At 37.4% G+C, this 15,826-nt stretch overlaps 2 non-coding genes across 2 annotated transcripts; one reads left to right on the top strand and one right to left on the bottom strand.

Annotated features, from left to right (window-relative positions):
• The first annotated feature begins 1,594 nt into the window (after positions 1-1,594).
• On the top strand, positions 1,595-1,700 carry LOC111759862 (U6 spliceosomal RNA). The gene has a single exon (XR_002793721.2). It is a non-coding gene; the product is annotated as a U6 spliceosomal RNA (small nuclear RNA).
• Positions 1,701-2,289: 589 nt separating this feature from the next.
• Positions 2,290-2,453, bottom strand: LOC111759858 (U1 spliceosomal RNA). Its single transcript, XR_002793717.2, has one exon. It is a non-coding gene; the product is annotated as a U1 spliceosomal RNA (small nuclear RNA).
• Between the last annotated feature and the right edge of the window lie 13,373 nt (positions 2,454-15,826).

The raw sequence follows: 15,826 nt of genomic DNA, 5'->3' as shown, positions 1-15,826 counted from the left end.
GCAGGAATGAACTTGGCTTGTTCCTAGAAAACATGAAGGTCAGTGTGGGTGGAGCAATGTGAGTGACAAGTAGTGAAAGGAGATGAATGCTTGAATTTCATTCTGAGTGGGAGGAGCCAGGGTGTGAAATTATCTAATTTACATTTTTTAAAATATCACTATTAGTTGAAAGGGGGACATTTTGGGTTGTATATGTTATAAGAAGAAAATCTCGAGGTTAAAATAGAGAACTGATAGCACAATGAAACCTGTTGTGGAGGATGACTGACGTTAATAATATATAAAATATAAAAATGTTCTCATGAAATATAACAGATGTATGATACTACTACAAGGTATTAATAATAGGGTAGTGTGTAGGTAGAAATACACCTAATAAAACCTAACATATATATGTATATACCACTATAGCTGGTACTTGGACAACTGAACAGAGGCAGGGAATCCTGTTAGCCTATTACAATGCAAGTGAGAGAAGACTGTGGCTTCCTCTGGAATGTTAGCCAAGTAAATGCTGTGACATGGACAGAATTTGTGTGTTACGTGTTTGTATTGTAAAGACAGAGCCCATTATAGTTGCTAATAGATGCAGAATGTGGAAGATAAAAAGAAGTCAAGGATATCCCCGAGGTTTTGGGTCCAAGCATTAAATGTCAGGGCTATGGACTGAGAAAGTGTAGACAGTTTGTGGGTGAATTCAGTTCTGCTTTGGACATGCTATAGCTGAGGAGAGTCATTCAAGTGGAGGAGGCAAGGGTCTATATGGCTGGAACTAGGGGAAAAATTAGGATGGAGCTCAACTCCATGACTCTGACTGAGAGCACCTGGTTAGGAGTGAACGTACAAATAGAAAAGAGAAAGTCACATGTGCTTTGGAGCCCAGAAGAAAACTTACTCAAGCCTGTTGGCCTATGACAAAAGGTCTGGTTCTTTAATGCCTAGAAGTCACAGCCTGAAGTGAATTGACAATGATTTGTAGAAAATAACATATATGATACTGTATAGAAATGAAAAATCTTAACGTTACCTTTGATTGTCACATAACCTGCCAGAAAGGGCAATTCTTTTCTTTAATTTTTTTTCAATTTAAAAGTGAATATATTAGTTAACAACTGACAGTATGTGATTTATTTTCAATAGTGAGCTTCAGTTAATCCTGAGAGGCTGGCAGATTCACTTAAAAATACGGGTGGTACAATTGGGAAGAAAAACTGCCCTTTTGAGTAAGTGCTTTATAAAGGCAATTAAAGCAGAAAGATGTGTTTATGGGCTTTCACCCTTCAAAATGGTTATAGATCAAATTTATTAAAAATGTAATTTGGAAGAGAAGCTGGCAATACAGTAATAAAAATAAAAATGAAACAAATTTATCTTAGCAGTCTCCAACCCAAAGACATAATACAAATAAAAGTAAGAATTAGAAACTGCCTTTCAATTCCAAAGTGTTTTCAACCAGAAAGTGGCCATTGTTTTTAAGTATACATGATAAGTTATTCTAATAGTTTAGGACAGAAAACATAGATATATTTGTATATATCTGAAACTTAATAGAAGTAATACTTAAGTACTATATTTGTAAAAAATCAACACAACAGTACTCGCTTTGGCAGCACATATCTTAAATTGGAACGATACAGAAAAGATTAGCATGGCCCCTGTGCAAGGATGACATGCAAATTCATGAGGTGTTCAATATTTTTGGAAATCTACACCTCTGTATGATTGTTTTGCAAGTTCACAACCTCTGTAACAAAAATAATTATTTTTTTAAAAATAATGTGGGTTTGGGGGAAAATACAACAAAAATTAGATAAGGACTATAGTTAGTAGTACTATTTTCATGATGCTCTTACATAGTTTGTAACAAATGTTTCACAGCAATGCAAAGTGTTGGTGAGGGGTGATATATGAGACCCCTGTACGATGTTATATATGTTTATTTTGTAAGTTCACAATCTTTACACTTATTGCTTATGCATTTTCATATATGAATGATATACTTCAATAAAATATATTTTTAAAAAATCAATGCAACATAGGTAGAAAGTTATTAAAACTTACTTGCATCCAAGTCATTAAAAAAAGCAGGTTTTTAAAAATATATGTATATATTTACCCTTTCCCTGTTTTGCAAATACACCCCTTTTTTATTAGTTGTTTTTAAAATAAGGTAACATCCTTTAGCTTTAGCTAGACACTAAAGATATCAGTTACTCTGAAAATTCAAATAATTACTGTTTCTTAACATTTCTCCTAAAAATTTAATTTTGTAACATTAATTTTTTTTTCTGGGGGAGAGCACAAACACAGTCCCCAACTACCACAAATTGTGCAGTTGAGTTTTCCACATTTCAGGAAATCACAAGGGTCAGCACTTCCAGAGTGTAATGGATTAGACTTGCCCTGGGAAAACCACCTTCATGATCACTGTAGCACCCCTGCCAGATATGTATGGATAAATTGTATTTTAGGAAAAAAATCTTGTATAACTTTTAGTTCAAGAGTGTTATCCAAATAGATTATGTATGCACCAGAAAGTGTCACTCCTGACACCATTCCAACTATTTCAACACCTCTAAAGAAATGAATCAGGACCTGACGTTGGACAGACCCTTTCCCAGTAAGGAACTGAGAGTTTGCCGGCAAGGGTCAGTATCACAGTTTTCAAAGAAATAATGCCCCACTGTATTTGTGGGTAGGAAGGACAAGTGTAGTGAAAAGAATTGGAAGAATGATGAAATGCACATTTCACCTGTATGGGCCCCAGTGGAATCAGTTGAACAAACCATAAGGACACACAGGACAATTCAAACATCTCTGAAGGCAGTTATGCGCTAGTACTTTACTCGTCTTCCTTGGGCTTCTGTCTTCTCAGGATCAATTATTATTCTGAAATGCAAATCCCTTACTTCCTTTCTTGCCTCCTCCCAACATTCCTAAAAGATTATACCTAACTGTCAGAGCTAAAGGTTAGATCTTTATCTTCACTTCATTTTAAAGAAAAAAAACCACTTTTTTGCCACAGCCCATTAAAAATATATTTCACAATGTACAGCATTTTATACTTGTAAAGATATTTACTAAAAAAGGCAGAATTCTGTTGATTAACACACAGAGAAGATAAGGATTTCATAAAGCCCGGGTTATCATATAAACCTACCTACAAGGTGATTTCAGAATAATAAATGGGAAGTATTTATTTTAGAAGAATTTTAGCATGTGTTTGCCTTTTAAACTCTTTAAAAAACTGCATCTAAAATCATTAAATGATAGATAATTGTCTACACTAGCCAGATGATCTTGATATTAGCCTGTATTCTCTAGCAAAGTGAATTTGCTTATTAACTGTAGTAGGAAAGTACCATATACTTAAAGTATTAATGTGCATAGGTCCTTAGTGGCATTAATTTAGAAAAAAATTACTAAGTGCACAGAGCAAGAACCCAAAAGATTTATTTATTCTCTGTGGTTTTCTAAAGTCACTAAAGGAATTATAACTGTGCAACAAACAATAGTGGTACTCCATGCATAAACATTTGTTATTCTACCACTAGAATGAGAGTAAGGACATTTTAAAAGTAGCAAATACCACCAAGTCATGAGTCAGCTTTAGATTTCTAGCTATAAAAATATGAAATAAAATCAGAAGAAGTTTTTTTTATGGAATGAAATGATTTCCCATCTCTGGGCATAGGAGAGGAATAACTGATTTGCTCTGTGAATATAGTTCACCAATGTCTATATAGAATGTGACAGTTACCTACTGCACAAACTGTATCCTTTTAGAAATGTAGTAAATTTAAAGCTTTTTATGAGGCTGTGTGAGCCAGAGGCATGGTAGCCGAAAAATGGCATGTTGAAAAGGTGTTTATTTAAACTTCAGTGTCTGCCAAGCCGTGAAAACCACAGCTTTGCCTGGAGGCAACAGATCTGTCTAAATGAAGATGGGCTAGTAATGTCTTCGTAACAACAGGATGGAGCCTCTGTCTATTGATTCCTAGGTTACATTCAAATGAAGTGTAAATTAGGACAAATGTTATTGATTGCAATAACTATTGTTCTCTACAATAATATTATATAAATACGTCCAAATATGCTTGCGATTAAACAGCAGTTAGAACTTTTTTGAATGGTGCCCCCCTCCCCCCATTCAATCTCGCTCTCTCTCCCTCTGACTCACTCTCTTGCTCCCTTTGAATATATATAATCAGAGTCAGCAAACTTTCTCTGTAAAGACTCAGATAATAAATATTTTAGGCTTTATGAACCATATGGTCTCTGTTGCAAGTGTTCAATTTTTTGCAAATTTTTGGGTATTAGTACAAAAGCAGTAATAAACAATGTACAAATGAATAAGTCTGGCTGTGCCATTATTTATGGTCATTGACAAGAGAATTTCAAACAATACTTATGCCATGAAATATTCTTCTTTTTTGCAATCATTTAAAAATGTAAAAATTATTCTTAGCTTGAGGTTCATATAGAAAAGAAGTCAAGCTGGATTTGTGCTATGGGCTGTACTTTGCAAACCCTAATGTATATATTAAACAAAGAATATTTTTCACTTCAAAAAATCCCATAGTTCATTGTATGGCTATCATCTCATTCTGTTCTGCACCATCTCTAGAGCAAATATGAAACTCTGGGCAAAGAAATGAAAGGTAGTTTCGAAGCAGAGGAGTTGTTAAAAGAAAATGTAATTTTATTGAACAAATTGGAACACAGCCAAGATGGGAAAACTCACACCTCTACTTTAGAAGAAAGTGAAAAGCAAGAATGTGTTTCAGCTAAATGTTTCATTATAGGATAAGTTAAGATGTGTAATTAGTCAAAATAAGATCCCAGTATTTTCACAGTATTGCAAACACAGCACAATATTAATTTTCACTTTATATTTTATGTGCAAACAAATTGGGTTTGTCTAAAATTAAAATGTGTTGCTTTCTTCACAAAAACTGTTTGATAAATAAGGATTCCACTGGAAAATTGAAGCTTTCTATATGAGACAAATTTCAGAAATATGAATAGAAGAGAAATGCAGCATTCTGTCTCAAGTAAATGGTTTTATAAATGGACCATCTCAAGCAAATTGTCAAAACACCCGAATGCCCAACTTTACCAATGTATACAAAAAAATGAGTGGATGAATAAAACCAAGATTTCTTTCAAAGATACCATTTGTAATCCAGGTCAGTGATGTAGTATAGACACTGAAAACGTTCCTCTCTTTAATTCAATTAAAATTTCGAATCAGAAATCTGGATTTGTCAAGTAGCTATCTCAGGACAGTGTTATAAATTTTGCTTCTTACCCAATTCTAATATACTACATGTTGCCCCATCTTATTTTGGGGGTTGGGAGAGTAAGTCAAGTGAAGGGTCACTTCTGTTCAACATGTGTAAGATTTGAGAAGGAAGGACTAGCACTCTCATTCAAGTCATTTCTCTTCTACTATGAGTTAGAAGAAGGCAAAACATGAAACCTCATTCTGGAACCCACTCATCCTACTACAAATGTGGAATGCATATGAGACTTTTCTGTGCCTGTCATGGGCAAGGGCAACAGAAGAATTTCAGAACAAAACACTGAGAGGTACTATTTCATCTTTCCTTTTATTCTCTTGCTATAAATACTAACAGGGGAAAAAAAACTAAACTAAAGGTATCTTTTTGGTTGATGAAATTGAAATTTTATAGCAAATCTCTAAAAGAACAAAAAATGAAGATCCACTTAAGAACTACTGTAAAGTATTGTATATATCCTGGACTTTTTAAGTGAACAAATTGTGTGCCTAAGACAACTGCTTTGGTTCACGTTGTAGAATGTTGCCTGCTTCTTTGAATTGATAGGCTATTAATCCATCTTTAAAAGTGAACAAAATTGAGTCCAAAAAAGGAAAACCTTGCCTTTTTCCCCTAAGTATCTTTGAACCTACATTTGCCATAATAAGCTCATGGTTCAAAATGGACTTTACCAAAAATGATCACATATGGTTCATGAAGATGCATATGTAACAGGATAAAAATGAACGTGATAAAAAGCAAGACCATTTAAAAAAATGAATAAATTGAGTAGAATTTGGAAAAAAAAAAAAAAAGCAAGGGAGCTCCTGGATGTCAAAACCATGCCCCATCCCAAAGGAGAATGATAGGAAAGTTTAAAAAAAAAAAAAATACAGATGGACTATTAAAATTTTTAAAAAATGTTTAGTCATATTAGCAATGTAAAAATTTCAAATAAAAGTAATACCATTTTTCCTACTTAAAAAAGAAATAAATAAATAAAAAGCAAGACCAAGGGAAACTGAAATTGTCTAATTATCCAAGGCAATGAGCATTAATATCATTATTGTCTGTCATTTATAGGTTTTAAATTTGTCAATAAAATCTTTTTTTTTTAAGATTGATTTCTCTCCCCTACCTTTCCCCACCCCGGTTGTCTATTTTCTGTGCCTATTTGTTGCGTGTTCTTCTTTGTCTGCTTCTGTTGTTGTCAGCGGCACGGGAATCTGTGTTTCTTTTTGTTGCATCATGTTGTGTCAGCTTTCTGTGTGTGCGGCACCATTCCTGGGCAGGCTGCACTTTCTTTCGCACTGGGCGGCTCTCCTTACGGGTGGCAGGGCACTCCTTGCACATCAGCACTGTGCATGGGCCAGCTGCACATGGGTCAAGGAGGCCCGGGGTTTGAACTACGGACCTCCCATATGGTACACGGACGCCCTAACCACTGGGCCAAGTCCACTTCCCAATTTGTCAATAAAATCTTTAGCTTCATGGGGGAATTCCTCCTTGCACCCATGACCTAGAATTCCTCTCTTCACACTGATTTTCACAGCATTTCTTGGATAATGTATAGTCTTGCTTGCTCTGTGACATTCTTTACAGACTTCAACACTACCTCCAGAATGACCAAAATTTAACATAGAAAATTGTCTTGGAAAAGGCTCTGGCCAGGAAATTTCATCACAGCATCTCCAAAATTTAAAAAGCCTATTGTGATATAAGTGCAGCTTATAACACTCATATGAATCTCCTAACACTATCAGCAGAGTCCAAGATAAATACTTCCTAGCAAGTCTGCAGTTAAGTTCGGATAAATCAATCCCCAGTTCAGATAAACAATGAGGGGTGCATTCAGATTCTCTAGAATAAAGGTTGGATAGTGTGATTCTGTAAGAAGATTCACTTTAGTAATACTAATAACGGTAATAATAATGCATTCCACAAATATGTATTGAGCACCTATTATGCATTTGTCAGCATCAATCTCAAGACTTTGCAATAATTGCAATGTGACTGATGAATTTCTAAGAGTGTTACGTAAATGCTGCTTCTGTTTGTTGGGTATTAACAATGATCAAGGCCCCTCCCATGGGCTTTTTATCAACATGCTTAAACCATCCGTGTATTACTTAAAATACAGAGATGATTGAGGTCCTGTTGATGCTGCTGGTTGCCCTGTTGGAAATGTGCAGTATGCTTTATTCCACAGTAGGAATTAGTATCTGAAGCATGCAAGCCATTCCCGAGTGAATGAATGATGATAACAGATGTCTCAGAAGTTGTCTACAAGGCGACTTTCCAGCTTCCAGTTGGAAGTTGTGGGATCTGTGTCGCTTTGCCTGAGGCTTTTCTCAGGCCATTAGAGGTCACTCTGCCTTGAGGAGTGCCAAGGAAGGAAAGCCACCCCCATCGTCCCTCTCCCATTCCAGCACCCCTAAGTCAATGAATACCAGGAGACAACCCAGCTCCCTGATGTCACAAGTGGGAGGGCTCAGAGCCAAGAGCAGTGCATGTACACTGGCTCCTAGAGGACCATCAGAACTAAACTGCAGCTTCTCCCAGTGGGAACTTGCTTTGTAACACACCTTTACTTGGCTTTCCTTTGGCCTTCTTTTGCCTGGCCATTCTTTGCCTATTCTACTTTCCCACTTTGCTATGCGTGTTTCCAGGGAAAACCTCCCAAATAAACAAGCATGCTTGAATTTTTTCTCTGAATCTGCTCTGCTCCTCAGTGAACCCAGACTAGGATCTCCCAAAATATTTTCTAAGAGCCAAGATTAGGTGGCATTCTTCTTCAGTCTTCCTATAATGCATATAAATAAAATTTTAATTGGAATACATTTCCCTTTTGCTCTAAGAAAATGAAACGGAAAAAGTGCTTATTTGCTTTCCTTAACCTACACACATAACTCTGAAGTAACAGCGAAAAGTGAGACATTGGGGAGACTAGAATGGGATTTGACAAAGCACTTACAGAGTACCCCAATCCAGTCAAGCACCTTGCTGTCAGCCAATGCTTTGCTGTTCCTTTTTGGGAAAAGCTCTTCACAGGTATTTATCTGCCTTAAACTTTCTCACAGGTATTAAAGGCTATTTGATGAAGAGCAGAAGCGTGGATCTAGGACCACAGCTTAGGTAAACTCTGTTCTCTCTGACCCTGAAACATTGTTCATCTTACTTCTTTTCCCTGAAATCATTTCCTTAAACACGAACAAAAATTTCGACACCTGCCACCACTCAAAGTGGTTCAGGTGAAAAAGATTCTGTCTATAAAATTACAGAGGAGCAGATGTGGCTCAAGCAGTTGAGCTCCTGCCCTTTTTGTGCTGGTGTCTCTTAAAGAAAACAAACGCAAACAATGAGCAAAAAACAATGAGCAAAACAGGTCAGCTCAGGGAAGCCAACTCAGGGAAGCCAACTCAGGGAAGCCAACTCAGGGAGCCAATGTGGCTCAGAGGTTGAGCGCTGACCTCCCACATATGAGGTCCCAGGTTCAATTCCTGGTCCCAGTACCCAAAAAAAAAAAATAGGACACACTCTATTTCCAAATTTCCAAATTTCCAAAAGTCCAAATTTCCTGTTTAACTTTACTGCGACATTGTCCCAGGAGCGTGTGGAGGGTTTCTATTACCCCTTTAATTTTTCAAGATTTTGGGGGTATTATTCATTGACATGCTGATTCTGGCTCTAATATAAGAAGAACTGAGAGAATCAGAAATTCCTAAATCATTTTTGATACATAAAGTGCTTGAGTAAATGAAATTAATGTGAAATACAATAATATATGGATGTTATCCTAGCCTGTGGTAATCACATTCCCTGCATTCACCACATCCAAGAGGAGATTCAAGTGTGCATAATGCACCTGGCACAAATTCAAGGCAAGAGCCCCATACTTAATGGCGGCACTCAGTTTCAACCCAATCCCCTCAAACCTAACTCAACCATTCATTCAACTACTGGATAAACAAACAAAATTATCCAAAGAAAGGAAACCCAATGATCACTCAAGTCAGAAGGCACCTTTTAGAATGTCAAGCAAGGAGTAACTTCTAAATTTTGAGAGGTACATGCATTTGGATGGATCCAGGACATATTAATTGCCAGTTTTGCTTTGTCTGAAGTTATTTTATTTGTTCTTACAAACTGAATCAGGAAGACAGAGGGATCAGTTGCTCACACATCATGAACAATCAGAAATTATTATTCATTGATAAGGAAAATTAGTTCTGTTATCACGAATCATGAAATTCCAAGTACCCTTCTAGCTGGGCCATTTTTAAAATTTTTATTATTATTTCATTAAGTTTTATTTATCCCATCCCCTTTTGGGGATTTTTCCAAACAAAATGTTATATCCTTAACTAAGAAAGCAGGTGTGCAGTCCCAAAATCCCATTGCCTGAAATCAAAAACCAGGCTAGGTGCATCCATTTATTCATCTAACCTTCACAAACTGAGCACTAATTTTCAACTACACATGTATTGGTGGGTATTTCCTGCCACTAGGATCAACTGATGAGAATCAGACACATAAATCAAAAAAGAAATTCAATAAAGATGCTAAACTCAAACTGTAAGTAGAGGATAAATTGTGGCCAAAAGGAGAAAGAGATTAATTCTTCCTGAATAAATGAAAGACTTCACAGTGGGGGCCATATTTGTGCTTAGCATGGAGAGAAATGGAGATATTCTTTAGGTGTTTATGAGTCTTAACGTCATCCCAGTCAGAGGAAAAAGTGCAGGCGAAAGCAGAGAGGTGTGAAATAGCTAAGCACACTCAGGAACCAGACCTTTTAGTAAGACCCAAGCAAACATTGAATGGGAATATTCGACAAAAAAAGCAAGGGTAAAGAGATTGTCAGGAAGCAAGTCATGGTTCCTGTAACCATGGACAGTCAATGGAAATACAGGGGTGGAGATGGGGAAGGAGCTGGGGGATAACAATATCCTAGCTGCTGTTTAGAAGGTTTTCTTCAAGACCAAGTGGAAATTAAAAGAAAGAAAAGTGCCATGATTTTTGTAAAATAGGTTGCAGGGGTGAGGGGTGGGGAGCAAAAGCACATCTGTCACATTCATACCATCCTCTACTGACACGCAAGATGTGATCATAAATATTTCTATTACTCCTTAAAAGAGAAGGCTGGTGGTAAGCAAAGGTGACAGCAGGGAACCGTAAATCCACAGAAGAAGAAAAAGAATTAGTCGTGGTCTTGTCAGATATGCGCCAGCCTGGCAAACATTTGTCTCAGGAGCTCCTTCATCTCATGATCCACTACTCACCTGTCTACATCGTCCCACTCCATCCTTAACCCCGAAACACTTTTTTTTTTTTAATCTTTTGATCTGTATGGGAGTATGCATCCATGGTAAAGATAGGTATGTTTTTATGGTGGAAATCCAATTAGAAATATGAAGATGAAAAGGTTATTTTCACAAGATTCTGTCAGTTTTAGGGGTTTGCGTGTGTGTGTGCGCGTTTAATCACCTGATGCCAAATACTTCAGTAAATTGGCTTTTGCAACCACTTGTAAGCCCACTACTTCCACTAGGATTGGACCTAGGGGATAAAAGAAAATCTTTAAATTCCTAACTTCTGTATCTGTCACTGATAATTTTAAACCACATAAATGGCATTAGAATGTGCATTATGCTTTCAATCTGGTTTTATGTCTGAAATGCTTCCTATATAAACTGCCACGTAGTCCAATGATCGGCAATTATAATAAATCAGATTCAGTACCAACCAAACTATTTTCCCTTTTTGATGGCAAAAGAAATTGTATTCTCCATCCTGAACATCAAATACATCCACGATGACCTGCCTGAAATAATGTCATAGAAATTGTATGGCCCTCGCCAGGAAACACACAAAATGAATTTTAGCCCACATCGTAGCTTCAAGATAAAACTATCAAGGAAATAAAAATAGTTTTCCACCGTAAAAGCTAATATGAAAGATATATTTACACCAGCCATCTATTTCTACTTATCCTTTGTCATCTCTCTCACTGCCAGTTTAATTGTCAACCTGTCTCTTGAGTTTCATACCTTAGCCAAATGTGTTTTCCCCCTCTGCTTTATCTGTTCAAAGCCATCAGTCACATAGTAGATTTGCAATGAACTTGCTCTCTGCCAAGGCAAAAAAAGAAAAAAAGTGACATCATTTTCAAAAGTGGGGAGATCAGCACTTTAATCTCAGTGAGATAGAAAATAGAACAAAGGAAATGTCTGGCAGGACTAAAAGGGGAAAAAGATGGGGATGGGGCACACTCTTTCATTCCTTTTCCATGCTTTGTACACTGCCGTTTTAGAAATTTGGAATCCATTTGTTTTCCATTCTCATCGTATCCTGCTGGCAGTGCAAGGGCCTGTCTGGACATAATTACTGAAAAAGGGCATGGCATTCTCTCTTCCCCTTTTGTGAGTTCGGTGGGATAGGGAGAGGCTGGAATGTTTAAAGCCTTATTATAAAGTTTTGACATGTATGCAGCATTTTAAAATTTTAATGTGAAGTAGCTAGCTCATGAATCTCACCAGGCAGGTATATTCTAGCTGTATCCAAATGAAAACTAAAATAAGAATTAGAAGAGAGGACTGTGGAAGAAAGGTGGAGCAAGCATTTTTTTAAATCACTGAAGATCCCATCAGACTAAATTATAGACTTATGAATCAAAGGTAATGTGGAAATCAGCACTGAAGGCACAGAGGATGAGATATTAAAACAGATCTTTACAATAACTTGAGATATAAAATCAGAATTAATTTATAAAAAAATATAATCCCCAAAATAATCCAGCTGAAATAAAACGTGGGTTCTTTCCAGTTACCTGGCTTTTAGTTCCTTTGGGGCCATGTGCAGGAGATTATCAATCATGCAGTATTTGTCAGAGAAATATGATAAATCACACTTGATAAAATAATAGCAAACACTTTCTTTACAAGTAAAGCTGGGGTTGATTTAGACGTGTGTTGGCCATGAACCTCCTAGACCACAAGCACAGGTATGCCAGGCATAGAACTTCCTTTATTTCTCTTTTACTTAATGTCTGTCTGGAATTTTCCCTTCTCCTTTTTTCAAAAATCCTGACCTTAATCAAGTCTTGGCGAATTCAGTAAACTCCATGTGTTGTCCTTGCTGCTACTTACCATGTTGATACAAACTCTATGGAATTTACAGTGTTTAGGTCCATACCTACAAAATTCAGCATCTACTAAGATATGCATTACCCTGTCTGGTTTCCAGTCTCAGCTTCCTCTGGCTCCAGCAGCCAGTGTTTCCCATGGTGTCTCTGGGTGCATTTCAGAGGTTATTCTGAGTCACTGTCATCACTACCATGAAATATCTTCAGTTCCCTTGGCCATTTCTCAGTAACTTTCACATCCCTCAGCCTTGCAGAAATCACAGGAAACTTCCAGATGCTCTTTTATTCCACTCTTTGGTAAATGGGAACTTGGGGACCATGATAAGACTCTGTCTAGATTGAATAAGCCCACTTTCTACTGTACTGCTGCTCATCACCCTGGCATGGCAGAAGTTGAGGAAGGTGGAGTCTAAGATGCTTTCTGCCTTCCAGACTCCATCCAAAAAATAAGGCACTGTTCCATAAATGATCTGTTGTATCTAGGTCCTCACCACCTCTTTGGCATATAATCTAGAAAGGGGGGATATAGCAGGGTCCAGACACTTTTCACAGATATCCACAAAACCATCTAACACTTTTGCTCTCCTCATTGACTCTATTCTTCTCTCCCAGCCCAGATAGATTTGACCTGCCTGTAATTTTACTCCTCTTTGGAAATATGGAGAAAGAAAATTTACTTTCACTCTATAAATTAAAACTTAAGTCAATCATGCCCACGATTTTTGATATTCAAAAGTTCCAGACTTTGAATAAAAAATAAAATCTTCAATTGAACAATTGTCTCTACAATAATATTTAAATATTAATTTTAAAATTTAAAAAAACAAGCTTTGATCTTTATTTTTTCTTTGGCATTTCTGCTAAACATAGATAACCTAAATTAAATGGTAGCAGGAAATTTCTAGGAAATCTCATATACTAATATTTGAAAACAGCACCTTTCTATATTACTTCCCTTCTATCTACTTTCCTGACAAAAAGAACATGTGGTTCTTGCCCAGTTATCTTGCCCTTCTCCAAGAAATAGGAAACTACTTCTCCAAAACAATAAACCCAACGCAGAGCCAAGTAGAGAACACACCTTCTATACTGAGGTCCTTCAAGTCAGAGTAGATTAAATCCACATCATGGAGTCAAAATATATGACTAAAAGAATCCATCCACCAGGTAAACAGCATCCTCAGGACCAATGCCATTGTAGGAAGGGCTTTGTCTCCACAGAGCCCAATAGAAACCCTTTGAGCCTCTCAGAAATTTTTACCAAGAGACGCTAAAGTTATATTGTAGTGGTAAGCTCTTGAGTCAAAAGATCCTGTGGAATTAGGATAGGCAATCATGTTGGGCCAGGTGGATACAGATGAGTCCATAGAAGAATACACAGACATGACTGGGGCTGAGGGGAAAGGAGTGGGAAAGACATAAAGACAGAGAACAAAGGAAAATAAATTCTCAGCGCCACAGAAATCATGACATAAAAAATCAGGCTCTAATTGCTATCCAACTTATTTGAAATTGTAACTTCTCCCTGTTTTATTTTTTTCAATAGGATTTGTTAATAACCAAGGTGCTATATATTTCAGGTTTATTTATTATCTGTTTCCACACACACACATGCACACACACACAAGATTATAGGATCCTTAAAAGAAATTACTTCTGCCTATTTTTATTCACTTGTGTATTCTGAGCTCCTAGGTCAATTGTGTTTGTTGAAGGAAAGAAAGAAGGAAGGGAAGAAGGGAAGAAGGGAGGAAAAAAGGGAGGGAGGGAGAGAGGGTAGGAGGAAGTTCATAAGTATAAGAGCTAGTAACCCATCAAGATCATGGTAAACCTTTATAACCCCATCAAATAAACTTGGCTGGATCTAAGAGTAATTTATAGAGTTATATAGGTTTCTATTTAGGTAACATTTTTTTATGACCTAAATATACTTTTTTGTCTTTATTTCTTTTTTTAATGTTACATTAAAAAAAATATGAGGTCCCTATACATCCCCCACCCCCCTCACCCCACTCCTCCCCCATAACAACATCCTCCTCCATCATCATGAGACATTCATTGCACTTGGTGAATACATCTCTGAGCACCACTATACCTCATGATCAATGGTCTGCACCATAGCCCACAGTCTCCCACAGTCCACCCAGTGGGCCCTGGGAGGGCATACAATGTCTGGTAACTGTCCCTGCAGCACCACCCAGGGCAACTCCAACCCCTGAAAATGCCCCCACATCACATCTCTTCCTTACATCCCTATCCTTGGGCACACTCAAATCTCACATCTTTCCAACTCACTAATTCCCACTTCACTCTCCTGAAATAAGAATGTCCACATAGAAAAGGTGGCATTGGATTGGGAAAAGTGGACATGGTGGCTGATGGGTATGGGGAAAGGCAGGAAGAGATGAGAGGTGGAGGCGTCTTTGGGACATGGAGCTGCCCTGGATGGCGCTTCAGGGGCAATCACCGGACATTGTAAATCCTCACAGGGCCCACTGGATGGAATGGGGGAGAGTATGGGCCATGATGTGGACCATTGACCATGAGGTGCAGAGGTGCCCAAAGATGTACTAACCAAATGCAATGGATGTGTCATGATGATGGGAATGAGTGTTGCTGGGGGGGGGGGAGAGGTGGGGTGGGGGTGGTGGGGTTGAATGGGACCTCATATATATATATTTTTTTAATGTAATATTATTACAAAGTCAATAAAATAAAAAAAAAGAAGGGCTGGGAGAAAAGAGTTAAGTTTGTCTTCTGAAGGTTCTGCCTGACACTGAGGAAGATGTTTTTCATAGCTGACTGCCTACTTGATGAAAAGTAGAATATTCCCTGCTAGAGGTAGAAAATATATATCCTCTTGCAAAATATACAGGACTTAGGAATATTTTGGTGCTCCCAGAGTAGTAAGTATTTAGTGTGGGAACTGAAAAAGATGGAAGAGGCAGTTAAGACCACATTGTAAAAACAGAAGACTAATAGTGAATTCATTTTGTATTTTTTTTATCATCTCAGGATTTATAGAAAGCAGTTCTACCTAATGCACAAATCTTTTTTGTTTTGTTCTTTTCCTCTTTCTCCCTTTTCTGTTTTCAACTTTCAAAGATAAGTGGTCTTGGAAAGTGCTGATTTAAGACTTGGCAAAGTGAAGTCCAATATATTTGGCTGGTCCTGCAATTGTAACACTGTCACATTTGTCTGAGAGATCTAAGTCCAAAGTAGTAGCAACACACACTTACAAGCACAACCACAAGTACGCATACACAAACATACACAAAGTCATCTGCATACACACACACACACACACTGCTACCCTTTGGGCATTAATGAGATTCAGTTTGGAAAAGCATTGCTTCCATACCTCAACAAATTCTTCCTCATATCATGATGTTCATGCAGG

This window comes from Dasypus novemcinctus, chromosome 3 (genome assembly GCF_030445035.2).
Source record: "Dasypus novemcinctus isolate mDasNov1 chromosome 3, mDasNov1.1.hap2, whole genome shotgun sequence".
Classification (NCBI taxonomy): Eukaryota; Metazoa; Chordata; class Mammalia; order Cingulata; family Dasypodidae; genus Dasypus; species Dasypus novemcinctus.
This window is presented reverse-complemented; position numbering and strand designations above follow the sequence as displayed.